Genomic DNA, 11,691 nt, shown 5'->3' with positions numbered 1-11,691 from the left:
CTATCTCTTGTTTGGTCATAATTTCTTCTCTTTTCCATAGATCTGACAGCTAGACTGTTCCTTGCTGTCCTAATTTGCTTATAGTATAACCCTTTATGTCTAAATCATGTACCCATTTTGACCTTATCTTGGTATACTATATAAGATGTTGGTCTATGCCTAGTTTCTGCCATACTATCTTCCAATTTTCCCAGAAGTTTTGTCAAATGGTGAATTCTTATCCCAGAAGCTGGAGTCTTTGGGTTTATCAAATAGTAGACTACTATAGTCATTGACTACTGTGTCTTATGTACCTAACCTATTCCACTGATCCATCACACTATTTCTTAGCCAGTACCAAGTAGGTTTGATGATTGCTGCTTTATAATACAGTTTTAGATCTGGTATGGCTAGGCCACTGTAACAGCAAGCACCCTAACATACCCAGGATAGCCTGCTAGCACAAGTTCTTTGATCTGCTTTTCTAGGAAAGACTGCTCAAAAAGGGATTAACAATCCTACTTTTAATTACATTCTCTAGTTCAGGGGAAAGGTCAGCATCCTGAACATCAGAGAAAATTACAAGCAGAGAAATTAGCACAAAGACCAACAGACAGGGCTCTAACTGCCTGATTAAAGCAATATTGCTATACACTTCACATATATCACTGGATCAAGAAAGCATTTATATCTGAGTGTCGGAGGGCTCTGAACATATGGCTACTCAGAGTCTTGACCAGGAAATCAAAAGGTCCTTCTCATAAGCAAGCAAAATACCAACTCAGAGAATATATACATGTTTCTCAGAGCCAAAAGGCACCACAACCCTCCTGATCCAGTGCCTATTAACTTCCTACCAAAAGGTTTGAAAGACTTCCTACAAGCAAGCCTCCCTCTAAGCAAGCCCCTCCCCTTAGGCAAGTCCCTCCCCCAATGGACTCTATGTGACTCAGAATGTATCACAGCTGGGCACATAAACCTATTAACGGATAGTGAAGATCTTATATTCCATTAATATTACAGTCACCTTTCCTTGCATTTCTTTTTGTTTTTTTCAGTCAATCAAGGTTTATTGCTTCGCCAGTAAAAGTGGGCCAGACTGTTAAGGAATCTGAGCAATTTAGTAGATGAGACTGACATTTTTTATGGTGTGGCAAATAGCCTGGGGTGACTGGGAGGTAACGGAGAAGAGGTCTAGATGGAATCAAGGAGTGGCAGTCTAGGGTGGGGCCAAGTGTAGACAAGGAGGGCCACAATGAAAGGGCAGTTGAAAGGATTATTAACTGGGAAGGGCCAGGTGCCCCAGTGCATTTCTTTTCATTACTTCCCTTGCTATTCTGGACCTTTTGTTCTATCACAAGTGTTTTAAACAGTTGTTTGGAGAGTTCTCTAGGCACTATGGCATGCTGGAACTTGTAATGCTCATCAAAATAGCTGTGTGGGCAGCATAGGTTTATGAGTCATCCTGACAGTGTCCTGGAGTCCAAAAAAAAAGATATTAGGGAAAGCCAGCCCAAAGCAGAACCTCAGACTGTCACAATCAGTGACAGAAATTAAAAGCCTATTCTCTACATCTTTCAATTAATTGTGACATAGCAAAAAAATATGGTCCATTGTTCAATATTATTTGCAAAAGTCAGCTACTTCCCTACTAATACTCTCATAGAGGAGGCCCTGAATTTCTGCATGGAACATTATAAAGGTTTTGTATAGATGGGATAGTAAACATATAGATTGGTAATTAGTAATGTTCTCTCAGGTCCTTTTTTGGTATTAATATGCTTTAAGAATTTTTTTCACATCTTTAGTATCTTCCTTTCCAGATAATTTGCATATCAATTTCTCATTGTATTGCCAGTGGTACCATCGAAGGTACAGGTATCTTCCATATGTATGTGGTTTAATCCTAAAGCTTTTCCCATTTTGGTTCTCTTTAGCATCCTCTTCTATAAGCACCTCAAGGATTGCAACATTAGGGTCCAAGTGTGGTGGTTTCATTATCCTTGATAGAGAAAGCAGTTTGTTGACATTTTTTTAAAATATTTTGCATTTTTTCTTCTGTTTGTAGTCCTCTTTTTATTTTCATCCTTGAATGTCCTTGGGATGATTTTGCTTAGTTGGATATCTTGCCAAACTTTCTTTAAGTAACTTTTACCCTCCACTGCTTCTTTCTGCACTACAAGATAATGCTGTTCATAATTGTGTCATCTTTCCTCCTAAGAGTTTTCCAATGAGTTTATATTTTAACCAAGTGTTACCTTTGACAGTTATCTCTGCCCATTTGGTAAGTAAGTCAAATGTTTGCTGACTAAGAAGCTTTCTGGGTTCTTTTGGCCTCCTTCTGGTGGCAATTTGTATTGGCTTAACTGCTGGATGAAAATATTTTAGCCAGTATAGATGTCATTTCTGTTGCTCATTTGCCTTTTTAATTTTCAATGACTTGCTTAAATAATCAGTTTAAATCTTTTTAATTGCATGTCATATCTTTCATTATTGTTCTTTCTTTTTGTCTATTATAAATTGTGATAAGTTGATGATCTGACTATACAAAGATGACTCAGGAATAACTCCCACATCAATGAGTTTCTCATTCATAATTTCATTTTTCTTGTGATGTTATTTGATACACATCATGTGTGGAACCAATTCTTTTTTTTTTTTTTGACATATTCATAATACAGAGGTGCGAAGTTTCTGTATAATCTATAAGTCTTTGATCTCTTATTTCTTTATTCGAAGCTACATTTTTCCATATGTATTTTTTCTCCCCATCCTTAACTTTTCCTGTCTTTGCATTGAAGTCCCTAAGTATCAGTGTATGTGGATTTGATTTGGAGGGTCTATGAGAGGTGCCCTGGGGGTAGGAGGAATACAAGATAAAGAAGATATAGTCCTTGACTAAAGAAGACTTAAATTTACACTGTGTTAGAGGAGAGAAATTATTTAAAGAAATGACTGTGATACATAGTAGAATGTGAAAGTTCAAAAAAGAAAGAGCTCAGAAGGGAAAAAGACCATTTCCTGTTGAAGTTCTACTAACAGCTATACTGATAAAGGTTCAGACTTACATAACCTTTAAGGTTTACAAATCACTTTGACATAACTATCTCATCTATATCTAGAACTCTATGAAGTGTGCAGCCTAAGTACTATTATCAGGTGTCAATGTAATAGTAAGCAGGGTGGGACTTTTTGTTGTCTTTTGTTTTGGAATGCTTCTCAGGACTAAGGCAATCAAGTGCCTTTTGAGCATTGCCTTTGTTTCAATCAAGAGTCTTCAATTGAATCAAGAGTCTTCAATTGAATCAAGAGTCTTTGATGACCTACTTAAGTCACCAGAAAGCTTAGGTCACATGGGTTTGAGTTGCATGGTTGTGATGCTCTTTGACCCTGAAGAAGTACATATATACTCTGAGGTTAGCATTTTGCTGGGGGCTCACTCATTGGAAGATTGTTCCTGTGATTTGGCCAGACGAGACTCTGGGTAGCCCTTGGAGCCCCCTGGCTTTGAAAAACCCAGATGTTGGTGCTCTGGTAACTGTATGTATTGCTATAGTCAGATGGTTAGAAACCCTGTCTGCTGATTTGTGTTATTTTGCTCTGTTTATGCAATTTCTGCTTGTAATTTCTATTTGTGTTTTCTCTAAAGTTCAGGGTGCTGACTATTCCCCCTGAACTAAGTCAATGATATACGTACGTTTAATTAAAGTAAGATTGTCAACCCCTTAAAGTTGCTTTCCTTAGAAAAGCAGATTAAAGAACCTGTGCTAGCAGCCCTCCTGTGTGCTGGTGTTACTGGCCTTGCATAGCCACAGTAGCAGCAAGTAGCATTGTTGTTATGGTCAGAGGAGGAAACTCGAAGTGAAAGATATTAAGTGACTTGTTTGAGATCAGGCAGCTAAAAAATGGTGGTCTCAGAATAGGGATACAGGTCCTTGGAGCAAAAAATCCAATTGGCCCTTCAGGGGTGGCTTGGCACTAGAGAAACAGAGCTGGGTTGGGGTAAGGGGAGAACAAAATGAACAAAGGTACTGAGGGCACTGACTTCAAGGTCACGGGACCTAGTTTCAGACCCTTCCTCTGATACCACCTGTGTAATACTGGGCAAGTCCCTTTATGTCTCTGGGCTTCAGTTTCCTTCTCTGTAAAATTGCAGGGGGGGGGGGAGAGGAGGGAGACTAGATCAGGACTTTTAAACTTTTACCACCCACAACCCCTTTTTGCCGAAGAAATTTTTACATGACTCCAGATACATAGGTATATAAAATAGGTATAAAAATCAAACATTAATAATGTTTGATTATAAATAAATCATAAAGAAATAATAAATATGGTATAATAAATCATAAAGATAATAAACCATAATAATATAATCATATAATAATAAATCATAAAGAAATTTATTTTAAAATAATTCCTTGGTATACATATAATTTTATCATTTATTAAAGACAAAAGCAAATTTTCATAATGACTAGATGGATGTGCTTGTTTATTTTTATATAAAGAATTAAATCTTTGCAGAATATTTGATACTGCAGGACATAAAGCATCTTCAACTTTTTTCAGAGTTAATTAACTGATATTTTGATTTTATCATTTATCAATTTCTATCATTTATCAATGCTGAGAACACTGCTTTACAGAAATATGTAGTATAAAATGGCAGAAGTACATTTAGGGCCATTTCAGGAAATTCTGTCCTAATCCTAAGTCAAAATTCATTTAACGGTTTTGTATGTACAGTAAAAACACTGCAATTCATAACGTATGATAGTCTCAAGTCTGAGCCGAGATGTTTCTGGCAGCATCTGTTGGCACAGTGTGGCGTGACGGCATGTGCAGTGCAAAGTGTGTGTGCTGTGTGTTCAGAACCAAAGCTGCAATGAAGTTAACACCTCGGATTCATTATGCATTTCATTTAAATTAATTTTTGGTCAGAAACCTTTTACTGTTGCCAAATTTTTCACAACCCCCACGTTCGGTTATGCAATCCCATATGGGGTCGAGACCCACAGTTTAAGAAGAGCTGGACTAGATGATTTCTTGTATTTCTTCCAGATCTATGGCTATGATTTTGACAGCATATTTTTGTAACACTGACTATGCCAGGCTATGCTGTAAAGGAGAGGAAAAAGAGAGAAACCCAAAAGGTGGATTGGCTGGGGCCAGACTGTAGAGGGCCTTACATGTCACTTTAGGAAGTTTAATTAGGTTTCATACAATATGTTTAGAGCAGTTTTCAGGAAGCTCATTCTAACAGCAAAGTACAGGATACATTGGAGACCTGGAAGCAAGAAATCCAGTCAGAGACCACAGCAATAACATAGGTGAGAGTTAAAACCTGGCGGCAGTGATAATGAAAAGGAACAGGGCCACTAAAGCCAACTGAAAATTTTCCATGTTAAACATGCAGGGATTTAAAAAAAACAAACCACAGTGGTAATTCCTAGTCCACAATGGATAACAGGTCAAAGGATATGGACAGTAAATGGGGAGAGAGGGAGGTAAAGGGGGTTAAGTGACTTGCCCAGGGTCACACAGTTACTAAGTGCCTGAGGTCAGATTTGAACCGAGGTCCTCCTGATTCTAGGGCTGGTGCTCTATCCACTGTGCCACCTAGCTGTCACAAGTCAATTTTCAAAGAAAAATACAAATTTTTAGCAAACAGTTGAAGAAATACTCAACCTTACTAAATATCAGAGATGTAATTTTTAAATATACTATTTCACATCCATCTAATTGGTAAAAAAAAAAATAATTAAAAGCAACTGTTATGGTAATTAGGGTGGGACTTTTGGAATGCTGAGGTAATCAAGTACCTTTGATGAGTTTTGCTTTTCAAATGTAATGGTAAGCAAAGTGGACTTTTTGTTGTCTTTGTTTTGGAGTGCTTCTCAGCACTAAGGCATCTTTGACTGAATCAGGAGTCTTTGACCTGTTTAGGTTAAGGGAAGACCTAAGTCATGTGGATTTGAGTGGCATGGTTGTGATGACCTTTGATTGTGAAGAAGTGCATATAAACTCAGAGGTTAACATTTTGCCTTTGGGGAGCACTCATTGAAGTGTTGTTGACAAGACTCTGGGTGGCCAGAGCACACACACACACACACACATACACACACCCTTTGAAAACCCAGATGTTGGTGCTTCTCTTTTTGGTAACTATGCATGTGATGTCTTAATCAGACAAAGCCTGTCTGTTGATCTGTTTGTAGTTTCTGTTTGTATTTGCTCTGAAGTTGTTTCAACAATCTGGCTAGCAGCTGTTGTGGGAGTGAAAAACCAATACAAGCCCAACAACAAGCATGCTACCAAAGCCCAGGTTCTTTTGATCTGCTTACTAAGAAAAGCAATGTTAAGGGGTTGACAAGCTTACTCTAATTCGGCATACAAACACCATTCACTTAGTTCAGGGGAAAAAGCCAGCACCTTGAACTACAGAGCAAAATACAAACAAATTACAAACATCGACAGACAGACCAAATACAGATTCATAGTTACCAACATCTAGGTTCAGCCAGAGAGCTCATAACAAGGGCTGGCCCAGAGTCACACACGCCACCACTGCTGTGGGTAAGAGCTCCGAAAAATAGAAAGCCAACCCCTGGTTTTATATCTTTTTCAGGGTCAAGGGTGAGTCACACATGCAACTCACCCATGTGACCTAGAATCGTCACAAAGAGGCGACTTGAACCCACGTGGTCTAAAAGCCTCTGATGTCCCAAACATGTCATTCAAACTCATGTGTAAACTAGGCCCTCCCCTGAGGCAAGGAGGTCACCAAGGACTGCCAAATCTAATCAAGGAAACATAGGCCAAAGTCTTCTAGGGCACTTTGTTGAATTGAGTGCTAAGAGCCCATTTTGTTTACCAACACAGAAGTTCAGGGTGCTAACTTTTCCCCCTCAACTAAGTGAATGATATACATATGTTTAATTAAACTGAAATTGTTAACCCCTTAAAGTTGCTTTCCTTAGAAAAGCAGATCAAAGAGCCTGTGCTAGCAGCCCTCCTGAATGCTGTTGTGGTTGGTCTTTCACTTCCACAGCAGCTGCTAGCGACACTGTTGTTACAGCAACGAAACAACCAAAGCAGAATTTTGGGGAAACAGGTACAATTATTCATTGCTGGTGGGATAATTAACATTATTAGAGAATATTTTCAGAGATCCATCTGGCAACATGCATTAAAAGTTACAAAAATAGTCATACCATTCAACCCAATAATGCCATTTTGGGGAATAGTCCTTGAAAGGATTATCCAGAAACAAAAAAAAAGTTATATTTTCAAAGATTTTCCTACTGGGATATATAATTACAAAAAATTGGAAACAAACTAAATATACAAAGGATGGTTTAATTTCGGTATATTTTGTAATGGAGTAGCATAACACAATTAAGACTGACAAGTATAAGGAACACAAAACAATCTGGAATAACATTTAATGAAATAAAGCAAAATGAGAAAGAACAGAACCAGAAGATGGAGTACACACTAACTATAATCCTACTAGAGGAGAACTGTAACAATGAAAAGACAAAGAATCCTGAGGGAGACTTAGAAGTGGCTACAAAGTTGTCATAATACTTTATGTGCAAAATTAATTAACTTAAATGTAAATAGCCACAACGCAAGTTTAATTGGTTGTGTTGACATTCAATATATAATTTTAATAAAACATTTACTATTTTAAAAAGAAAAGGAAAATGAGTGAGAGTTATTGTGAAGGAAGTATTAGGTGACTTATTGGATATAGAACTTGAAGAAGAATCAAAGATAGCTGCAACACTGAGGCTTCAAAGGGATGAACAAGAAAAAAAATGGGTTAAAGTTGAAAATACAGGCCTGATATGTGGAAAAACTTCTTGATGTTATGTAAAGCCAATCAGTAAGTGAAAAGATCTTTCCCACCCATTGAACAGGCTTCAGATGGGGCCAACAAAGGGAGGTCTTATTAGAGACAGGCCCACAACCTTTTACTAATTAGATGTGAGGCTCCAGGCTAGTTAGCAAACTAGTTTGCTAGCTTGAGAGAGGATTGAAGCCCTCAGGGCCCTAAGGGGAGTTGCTAAGACCAGAGCCAATGGTATGTGCCTGAGTTCTAGTGACATTCTAGTCAGTCAGATGATGGCTAAGGATTGTATAAAAAGAGAGAATAGAATGCAGAAACAGCAGAAGCCTGAGGACTGAGGACTACTGAGGACTGAGAGCAGAACTGGACACAACAGAGCCAGAAGCAGCAGGATTGAGAAGCTGAAGCTACAGGAGAGAGTGCTGAGCAGGGACTTAAGATTCGTGAGTGATCTTCTTATAGGAGGGCCCTAACATTGAGGGGAAGCACAAGTATGGTTTGGTTTGCTGCTATAAATATTTTGTTATAATCTCTTTGTTATATAGTGAGGTGGGCTTATCAGTTTTGGAATGTTATTGCCACAATATTGAATTGGGGGCATTGGTCCTTGAGTCTGATCCTTTGGAGTCTAAATAAATGTTATACTTCCTCTGCCTTTTACCTACAGAATTCATTATACTTTGTGATTCCCAACCATTCAGGCATACTCATGGTCCTCTCCGAGGTCATGAATTTTGCCTTACTGATACATATTAGAGCTATCCAAAGGTATAATGGGCTGGGTGACCATTTGTGGGGGATATTATAGAGAAGATTCTTGTTTGGGTTCTAGGTTGGACTGATTAATCTCTAAGATTACCTCCAGCTCCGAGATCCTTAGGTGAGGTTACGCTTTAAATAACCTAACCTCAACTTTCACTGCCATAAGGCAGTTCTTTTATCTACCCAGATTGATGATTCTATTTGTCATGATTGCTCCAAACTTTGTCTTCTATTCTTAAGCCATTAGTTCCACCCACTGTTCCTCTCTACCGCCCCCTCCAGTCTTAAGACAAAAATTAAAGCCTGACATGCCCTCAAGTAATTTCCTCCACCCCTCTAATACTATGTCCTCACTCAGGTTCTCTTTATTCTCTTCAGTCTCAGGATAAAATGGTCCTTTTTCTTGCCAAAGATAGCTTTTACTGGTACCCTGGAGGCCATCCCTTGCCCTCTGTTTTGTCCTTCATTCTCAAAGAGGATCATGACCTCAAGGAGCTGATGCTATGACATGCAAGTGAATTGGATTCAAGTGAGGCAGGTGTGCAAAGTAACCAGCCTCACTTTCTCCCTCCAGAGCCACCTGGGTCCAGTGGCCAGATATAGATCAGGATGACTGGAGATGGCCCTGGATACAGGGGGAGACCTTTCTAAGCTCAGTAAAATTGAGATTTTGCTCTCTACAACTTTGCTCAAGCAAAGGTTCACCTTCTCTTCTGCATCTTCAATATCTCCTCAGCCAGTTCCTTCTTGTAAAAATCATTAGGTCTCTTTAATCCTAAAAACAAAACAAAAAAAGAACCTAAGACCTTCTCTCTACTCACAAAGGCATCACCCTTGTTCAGGCCCACATCATTTCTCCCATGGACCATTTGAGTAATGTCCAAATTGAACCACCTGTTTTCCAGTCTATCCCCCTTTCCAAACTATCCACCACATAAACGCCAAAATAATCCTCCTAAGATATACTTCTGAACACGTCATTCCCTTGCTTAAAAGTCTTAATGTGCTTTTACATGCTTAACAAGTCTTAATACAACATCACTCCCTTGCTCAAAAACTTTGAGTGGTTTACTATCACTTCTAGAATAAAAAATAAATGCCTCAACCTGGCCTTCAAGGCCTTTCACATTCTGACTCACCTTTGTCTTTGTTTATATTACTGCATTATATGGACTCTATGCATTATATGCTCTTAGAATTCAACATGCCTATCTCTCTCTATGCATTCATACAAGCTTTTATGCCTATAATGAACTCTTTCATAGATGGTACAATGAATATAGCACACTGGGCCTGGAGCCAGGAAGATATGAGTTGGTTTCTTGAAATCTGTCCTCAGCAGTGAGTTATGCAACCCTGGGCAAGTGACTTAACCTCTGTCTGCCTCAGCTTCCCCAACTGTAAAATGGGGATAACAGCATTTCTCTCCCAGACCTGTTGTGAGGATCAAATGAGATCATAATTATATAATAAGCTTAGTACAATGCCTGGCACATAGTAGGCACATGCTTGCTCCTCTATCTTCCCTCAAGACTTAGCTCAGGTACCCCCTTTTCTGTGAAACCTTCCCTGATCTTTCCAGCTCTTTGTTCTCTATTCTTTCTCAAATATTCCTAAAGCTCTTTTATATCTTTTATGCCATGCCCTGTTTCCGCCCTCCTCTGTGTTGCATCTGTATGTGCTTATATAGTAGAATGTCACCATTTGAGAGGCTTCCTAGGCAAGTAGCGAAAAAAGCCGTGGGCCTGAGATAAGAGATTTGGGTGTGAATTCTGCCTATGACACTTACGAGCTGTGTGAACATGAGCCAGCCACTTAACCTTTGTCAACTTCTGGACCTGCCTCCCAGGATCAAGTGTGATAATGTCTGTGTGTTGTGTTTAATGTCAATAAATGTCAGTTGTTCCTGCGGACAGGGACTTTTCTGCTTTTGTCTTTTGTGCCCCTGATGTTTTGCACTTAATAAATATTTGTTGAATCTGCTATCATACAAGTGAAAAGGCAGTTCTCGCCTTTCTCTGAGATAATAGACACATATATATTTGTACCACAGTGTTTTTCCTTCAGGTTTACATATCTTATCTCCCCTTCTAGTTTATAAGGTCTTTGAGGGCAGTAAGTCTCATTTCATTTCTTCTTTGCACCTTAGAACAGCACCTTCCCTGAGATGTCCAATTAAGCATCTGTAAATATTTGTGGTTGATGACAACTTAGTAAAATGGCTCTGCAAGGTAATGACAAGTAGCACATGCTGACTTCTATCAGTGAGTAATCTTTCTACAAAAATACCATTTGTCCTATCTTCTACTGTCTTCTACTCTCACCAACATGAAAGAGTATATACTTACAGATATATTCAACTTAATTGCCTTAAGGAAAATTGTAATAGAGGCTTTGTCTAATTTGCAAATCTATACAATCTTTGGACTAAAATTTCCTGGATGCCTACTAGATAGAAACCATACAAGGTATCGTTGTAGCCTGGGCAAAGTTTGAAAGCTGCGACCCTTTTTCCTCAGGTGAGGACCTAAGGATCCTGACATCTTTAGATATGGGATGGCTGATGAATAGGTTACAACTTTAAATAACCTAATCTCAACTTTCCCTACGGTAAAGCAGTTCTTTAATCTACCCTTATTAATGATCCTATTCGTCATGATTGTCCCAAACTTTGTCTTCTATTCTTAAGCCATTAGCTCCACTGCAACCCAGGTCACCTGACTTGATAAAACTAAATAGAGATACCTAGAAGGCACGCTCCCTCCATACCTGAGTCCTCTTCCCTTAAGATGAAGTTTAAGCATCACCTGCATATAGCCTTTCCTAATCCAACGCGTGGTGCCCTACCCCGCAAACTATCCTACTTATATTTGAGTCCCTTTTATATATTTGTACTTATTCACTCCATATTTATATCTACCTGTCTTTATTATTAGGACATAAGCTCCTGGTGAGTTGGGGCTGTTTCGTTCCCTGTGTTTGTCTTCCCAACACTTTTGAAATGCTTGGAGTCACGTAGAAAAGTCTCTTTACCCTAGAATGGAACTATTTCCACCTTAACTTCGGTCACACTCCATGTGACCTAAAATGTTTCT

The sequence above is a fragment of the Trichosurus vulpecula genome, chromosome 6, assembly GCF_011100635.1.
Source record: "Trichosurus vulpecula isolate mTriVul1 chromosome 6, mTriVul1.pri, whole genome shotgun sequence".
Taxonomy (NCBI): domain Eukaryota; kingdom Metazoa; phylum Chordata; class Mammalia; order Diprotodontia; family Phalangeridae; genus Trichosurus; species Trichosurus vulpecula.
This window is presented reverse-complemented; position numbering follows the sequence as displayed.